We start from the raw sequence: 8,444 nt of genomic DNA on the forward strand, positions 1-8,444 counted from the left end.
GAAACATCCAATGAATTTTGGAAAGGAAAAGAATTTTGGCATAAACCAGATATCTTGCTGATCAGGCAAAGATACCCATTAGTAACCTTTTCTACTAGTAGATGGACGAATTCCCCACTGGTCATCACCCTGGCCGCATTAGGACCTATGCTGGACTGCCACTCAGCCACTTATGCATTTGATGGACTCCCACTGAGCCACTTACACTATCATGGACGCCCACTGAGCCCATGTTGCTTATGCCGACTCAATAGATGGACTTACTTCCCGAATGTTGGGTAAGTAATCAATTCATTTACCAAAACTGCAACCTTGTTGTGAATATAAAATACACCACAGAGCCGGATCCCTCAGGTTTTAAGCGAGTATTTAAATCCCCTTAAAAAGGAAGATCTTAAATATAAAAATGAGTTTTGGGATCCGCTCTAACTTTTAAAAATCATTTTGAAGACTCGAAAACACTTTATAGAGTGTTTGGAGTAAAGCTGATTTAATGAAGTAAATCAGTCCCCAGAATATTTAGAAAATGACTGAATATTATTATTTAAATAATATTCCCATAAAGAATAATCTTTATAAAAATAATTGAAGTAGAAGTATTAAAATTTATACTTGAAACGAGTATTAAATAACCAAAGATATACTTATATGAAAGTATTATCTTTATTTGAATAATCGAAAATAAGTTTGATTATCGAAATATTATTCTTTAATAAAATACAGAATATATCTCAGCAAATAATCGGAGTCATAGATCCTCAAATGAATATTCAAATAATATTCATTAAATAATATAAACTGAGTCATAAGCCCTCGAATGAATATTCAAATATTATTCAATAAATAATATAAATGGAGTCATAAGCCCTCGAATGAATATTCGAATTAATATTCAATAATAAAATAAAGTTAAATTTATCGAATAAATCTTATTCGATTAATAGTTTTGAAAACTATAACCATATATATATATATATAAAAATATATATATTATACTCGGGAACATCGACTCCCGGTTTAGAAATATGTTCACCTTTGGGTCCCTATACTAAGGGTATATGCAAGTTACCGCTATCCTCTAGCATAGGTATTATGCAACTATAAGCATTTGAACCAACAGATATATAAATCAAGAATACGAAACAGGCATGCATATATATACCATATCAGCATGCTTCAATATATCGCAACATTTGCTAATTAACCAACATGCATCTATCGCAAGATAATGCATATACATATATTCATCACAACAACAGTATAACGGTTAGAATACTTGCCTGAGCGACTTGGGGGTGAGAAAGGCTCGGGACGAGTCTGATATCCTATAAACAACAAGTAAGTTGGAATTAAACCAAAATCACTTGTAAATCTATACTTTAACTAACTTAGACTCTAACGCTTGTTTTGCGCTCACTGATTTGCTTAAGTCACTCGGATACCCGCGGCTCCACCATTTTTAATAATTTAACCTTTACGAGTTTTAAAACGATTCCTTCGCGAATGTCTTACCAACTGCCTAACACACTTACCATAAATGTTTCATACATTAATTAACCCTTTTTGGTCTTTAACCTATGTTTCAAAGTAAGGCGAGGGAAAAAGTTTCGTTCGCGAAATGCCGTTACTTGAAACGGTCGTTTCTCCTAAACCGTGCATCGGAATTGAACGAACTACATATCAAAACGAAGCTCGTAACATGAGCTATCTAAACATGGCAGTGGTCATAATCTAGCAGGGGGTTCTCGGGTCCTAATGCTATGCACAAAAACAGTCCAAAGAAAATCGGACGTTACGACGGTTATGTTTACGCGATTTCCAAATTTTAAACCATACAAAACCAACTACAAACCAACCTCAAATCCAACATACAACCAACATCCATCCTTATCACATCATAACAACCCCAACCAATTCAATTTAATCATTCATACTTATGCTTAAACTTAACTTTAATCATACTTAAGTTCCTTTAAATCAAAACCACAACAATTACCATTTCATTTCACTACCATTCCAAATCCCAACTCTAAATCATAACAACAAGCTACAATATCAACCCACTAATCAAAATCATCTTATAATATATAGGAATCTAGGGTTTGGAGATGGTATACCTTCCTTGAAGTGGTGGGTGGAGCTAGGAAGCCTTAAGAAGCTTGGAGAAGTCTTAAGAATGCTTGGATCTTCAAGAAAAACAAGAAAAAGTTCAAGTTAAAAACTTGAAAACACTATTCATTGTCTTCTTCTTTGATTAAATGAAGAAGATTGAGAAAGAATTAATGGCTTAAACTCATGATATAGTCCTAACTAAGCATGAAGATGATTAGGGAATTATCTTACCAATTTAGGAAGCTTGGATCTTGGATTTTGAAAAATCTTGCCTTTAAAAAGTAAGAAAGCCGAGAGCAATGAAGAACTAATGCCTTGGTTGCTTTTGATTTTTGATGAGAATGATTTTTACTTGGCTTGGTTGACTTGTTTTGTATTTGATTTAGTCAATTACCCTCTTGCCCTTGAAATTGTGTGGTTACAAAGCTACCACACCTCCTTCCTTCCCATGTCATGCTTATGCCATCCTCATGATGTCATCCTCCCTTCCTTGTCCTCTTTCTATTGGTTGGATGACATCATTCCCACTAATCCCTTTGATTAACTTCCTAATCGTTTGCCTAATGACCGCTGATCTGTTATACGGTTCGCTTAACTTTCGTTCTCGTTTATCGTTTGAAGGATCATACCCGGGATCTTATTACTTAGGTTCCCTTAACCTTTCTTAATACATTATATTCCTTTTTATGATCCTCTATTATAATCCTTTAATTTAAATCCTTTTTATCCTGTTACCTTATACTCAATTCTCTCCGTATCTTGTGGATTTCCGGGAAAAACCAAAGTGTTCGGAATTGAATTCTGACGATCTTTACATACACTTATATACTTCATAGAGTACTAATAATATCCCAGAATATCCATAACAGAACCCCTACATAGTGTGGCGTGAAAAGTTTTCTCATTCAGCTAAAACACTATTCACAAGGGTTACAAAAAGTTGAAAATTTTGGGGTTATTACACTCTTGAGTGAGTATTGTCTTCCTGTTCTTCTTGATCGAATCAGTTCCCTGACATCTTGTTTCCAAGGCATCCCATATCTCCTTTGTAGTCTTGTAGTTAATTACCCTGTTTGACATTACATTATCAATGGCACTATGAAGTAAGTGTCATACCTTCGCATCCTTAGCAATTAAAGCTATATCTTCTGCAGTGTAATCACTCTTCTCCTTTTGTACAGACTTTGCTGCTTCACCTGCAACTGCAACAACGAGCTTTGTTGGATTTTGAGGTCCTTCCTTGATTCTGTCAAGATATTCTGGATCTGTAGCTTCTAGAAACATAGTCATCCTCACCTTCCATATAGGATATTCAGACGGTTTCAATATGGGAACTCTAATAGTCTCGTATCGACTATGAATTTGTGTCTTTGGTGGTTCTTCAGTTTTGGTGGGCTTGGTTGGAGTTTCTGCTTCAGACATAATTGTTTTTAGATCTTAAACTGTTTGTATGTTAACAGATAGGCTCTGATACCACTTGTTAGGTCACACAAACTGTAGAGGGGGGTGAATACAGTGTATAGCACAATCAAATCGAATTCTAATAACACAAGTAACAGAAAACAGACTTTATTCAAAGCAATAAATTATATTACAGTATGGAACTGTCCTCTCTCAGTGATGAACAAATATCACGAGAGCTGCTAGGGTTACAATGAATAATATTCTCGATAACGATAACACTTATAGTATAAACCCTATGTCTGTGTTTATATACTACACAGTTACAAGATAATTGCTAATTGATATGGAATATAATTCTGCTTCCTAAAATATATCAATCAGATATCTTTTCTTCCAAGTATTTTATTCTTCATAGAATTCCTTCTTCATGCATATCTCTTCTTTGCGTTTGTCTTGATCTTCTTTTCCTTTCAATCAGCAGCCTTCCTTATCTGAACGTTTCCTTTAAGTCCTGATATTATCTTCTGATAAATATCTCATGAACCTTAAGTACGGATAACTTAAGTGACTTAGTATAAGTGCTGATTTCAGTTAAGTACTGATTTGTCCTGTTTAAGTAAGATCTAAAAACTAAACATAAATCATATTAGTCATGACATTATCAAATATATCTAACACTTAATAAGGCCAAAGGATCCAAGCAAGTCTGGGTCCTTAAAACTAATCATTAGTGGTCTTTGTGATTGCAGGGCAACACGAAAAATATCCTAGTTCTGGACAGTGGATGTTCAGGACATATGAATGGAAATAAAGCCCTGCTATCAGACTTTGTGGAGAAGGCTGGCCCAAGTGTTTCTTATGGAGATGGCAACATTGGAAAAACATTGGGATATGGCAATATCAATCTTGGGAATGTCATCATTAAAGAAGTAGCTCTTGTCTCAGGACTTAAACACAATCTGCTGAGTGTTAGTCAAATCTATGACAGAGGTTATCATGTGGATTTCTTTCAAGAACACTGTGAAGTTGTAAGTAAATCTACAGGCAAAGTTGTTCTAAAAGGATACAGGCATGGTAATATTTATGAAGCCAAGCTTTCAACAAGTACTGATGGTTCTGCAATCTGTCTGATGAGTAGAGCATCAATTGAAGAAAGCTGGAATTGGCACAAGATACTCTCTCATTTAAATTTCAACAATATAAATGAACTTGTCAAGAAAGATCTTGTGAGAGGACTGCCAAAGTCAGTATTTGCTCCTGATGGCCTTTGTGATTCCTGTCAGAAGGCTAAACAAAGAAAATCTTCTTTCAAGAGCAAGATTGAATCATCAATTCTTGAGCCTTATCACCTACTACATGTTGATCTATTTGGTCCAGTGAATGTCATGTCTATTGAAAAAAAGAAATATGCTATGGTCATAGTGGATGAGTTCACCAGATACACATGGGTGTATTTCTTGCACACTAAAAGTGAAACTTCATCTATCTTGATTGATCATGTCAAGCAACTGGATAAATTGGTCAAAGATTCTGTGAAGATAATAAGAAGTGATAATGGCACTGAGTTCAAGAATTTGATCATGGAAGAGTTCTGCAAAGACCATGGAATTAAGCAGGATTTCTCTGCTCCTGGAACTCCACAGCAAAATGGAGTTGTTGAAAGAAAGAATAGAACTCTCATTGAAGCTGCACGAACTATGCTTGATGAAGCAAAGCTTCCAACCTATTTTTGGGCTGAAGCTGTGCAGACTGCTTGTGTTTACTCATAATGCAACACTCATTAACAAGCATGGAAAGACACCATATGAGATGGTGAAGAAAAAGAAGCCAAATCTGAAGTATTTTCACGTATTTGGATGCAAGTGTTTTGTTCTTAAGACTCATCCTGAACAGCTATCCAAATTTTTCTAAAAGCTGATGAAGGTATCTTTGTTGGATATCCACTTTCCACAAAAGCCTTCAGAGTCTATAACTTGAGAACAAGGGTGGTCATGGAATCTATCAATGTCTCATTTGATGATAAGAAGATTTCAATGATCATGATCAGCTGAGATTTGAAAATGAAGACTTAAATTCTGATACTGAAAATCCTGACAGTCTAAACTCTGATGGATTAAACTCTGATGTTATTGAAACTATGGTGACTACGCCAAAGGAAGATGCACCTGTGCAGGGGAGCATACTGAAGATACAACCACATCTCAAGAAGCATAAGAACATACAATTGGCTCTTCAAGTTCTGATTCGTCAAGTTCTGATAAGCCAAGTTCTGATAGTTCTGAAAACTTAAATTATGAAGGATCCAACTCAGAGAGCATAGTTTCGGGGGGAGCATCAGAAAATGTTGATGAAGATAGCATGGATCATGGGGGAGCATCCAGTTCTAGAGAAAACCTTCCATCTGCAAGGAAGTGGACTAAATCACATACACCTGACTTAATTATTGGAAATCCTGATGCAGGTGTCAGAACTAGAACAGCTACTTCAAGTGAATGTCTTTACAATTCTTTTCTTTCTCAGACTGAACCAAAGAAAGTGGAAGAAGCTCTTCAAGATGCTGATTGGGTGCAAGCAATGCAAGAAGAGTTAAATGAATTTGAAAGAAACAAAGTTTGGACCCTAGTGCCAAGACCAAAGAACAGATTCGTTGTTGGTACAAAGTGGTATTCAGAAACAAAACTGATAGTGATGGCATAATTACAAGGAATAAGGCAAGGTTGGTTGCAAAAGGATATTCTCAATATGAGGGAATTGATTATGACGAAACATTTGCACCAGTTTCTAGATTGGAAGCCATAAGGATATTTTTGGCTTATGCTGCTCACAAAAAGTTTACTGTCTTTCAAATGGATGTGAAAAGTGGCTTTTCTCAATGGAGAATTGGAAGAGGAAGTATATGTTGAACAACCTTCAGGCTTTGTAGATCCTAAATATCCAGATCATGTCTACAGGCTGATAAAGCAATTTATGGCCTTAAGCAAGCTCCTAGAGCATGGTATGAGACTTTAGCTCAGTTTCCTTCTAGAAAGTGGATTTAACAGAGGAACTATAGGACAAACACTGTTCTACCTCAACCATGGAAAGGACTTACTTCTGGTTAAGATATATGTTGATGATATCATCTTTGGTTCTACAAATGACAGACTTTGCAAGAAGTTTGCCAAACTGATGCAGTCAAGATATCAATGAGTATGATGGGGGAACTTAGCTATTTTCTAGGCCTTCATGTCAAGCATAATGAAGAAGGCACTTTTATTTGTCAAACCAAGTACACCAGAAACTTGCTGAAGAAATTTGGAATGCAAGATTGTTTCAAAGTGCATCCACTCCCATGGCCACTGCAACAAAACTGGATAAGGATACTGGTAAATCAGTAGATATTACTGATTACAGAGTATGATTGGCTCTCTACTCTATCTAACTGCTAGTAGACCTGATATCATGTATGCTACCTGTCTTTGTGCAAGATTTCAAGCAGATCCAAGAGAACCTCACTTAATAACTGTGAAAAGAATCTTCAAGTATCTTAAGGGAACGGCTGATCTGGGATTGTGGTATCCTAGAGAATCAGATTTTAAACTAATAGCTTACTCAGATGCAAATTTTGCAGGTTGCAAAATTGATAGGAAAAGCACAAGTGGAAGCTGCCAATTTCTTGGAGGCAGACTGGTTTCTTGGTTTAGCAAGAAATAAAAGTCAATTTCCACATCAACTGCAGAAGCAGAGTACATTACTGCGGGAAGCTGTTGTGCAAAGATTCTCTGGATGAAGAATCAGTTACTGGATTATGGGTTAACATATTTTAAAATCCTTATTTACTGTGATAATTAAAGTGTTATTACTATGACAGGTAATCCAGTTCAACACTCAATGACAAAGCACATCAGCATTAGGTACCACTTCATAAGGGAATATGTGGATGAAGGTACAGTGGAATTGCACTTTGTTCCAACAGATCAACAACTAGCAGATATCTTCACAAAACCACTGTGTGAAGCTACTTTTACAAGATTGGTAAATGAACTTGGAATGGTTTCAGGTTCTTTCTCTAAAATCTGCTTAGTTTTGTTCTGATGCATCAGACTTTATGATCAGTATTTAAAGATATTACTCTCTTGTGTATTCTGTGCTTAATTGAAAATTGTTTAAGTACTGATTGTTGTCTGATATGAATTTCTAAACTCTGATAGTGATATGAATATTTCTGTGACTATTCAATCCTATGAGGATAATTGTGCTAGATGCTGGACCTAGTAGTCTTTAATATACTAGAGATCTCATGTTAGAAGTAATTATTTATGTGGAAATCTATTGACACAAGCAAATTCTTATATTGAGCTAGTTAAGTTTACTTTGTCTATCTTATTACTAAGTCCAAAACTAGAATAATGCTTCTCATATGTTAAGTTCTGATGTTAGTAAATCTGCTGAATGTACTAAGTGCTGATAAACCTCACTTATCAAAAGAAAAAGGAAAAGAACAAGGAATAAAAATCAGGTACTCATTTGAGATATAGAGTAAAAATGTGGAAGGGACGACCCAAGTGCATTGCTGGTATTAAGTAATATGCATCAGAAAAGCAAATAATTATTTTTCTTGGTGACTTTTCACACTCTATGATTCCTGGAGAAATACTCTGATAATAGTATAAATTCTGATAAGCAGTCGTGACTCACTTACACTGAGAAACCACTGTAAAATGGAATTTCAAAAGATGCATAAAATAAGCACAAAACAGTTGAGGTGGACTCATGCATGAACTCATTCAATAGTAGGCTTCAGAATAATGACAGGTTTAAGTAAAGTTTTTAGTTATGCCTTATTTCTAAGATGTACTGAAGTGAATCGACTTTACTCTTTGTCTGATATTTAGCTTAATGCACACACTTACACTCCATATGAATGATGAAAAATTACTGTGGTGATC

Source organism: Apium graveolens, chromosome 2 (assembly GCF_009905375.1).
Source record: "Apium graveolens cultivar Ventura chromosome 2, ASM990537v1, whole genome shotgun sequence".
NCBI classification, from domain to species: domain Eukaryota; kingdom Viridiplantae; phylum Streptophyta; class Magnoliopsida; order Apiales; family Apiaceae; genus Apium; species Apium graveolens.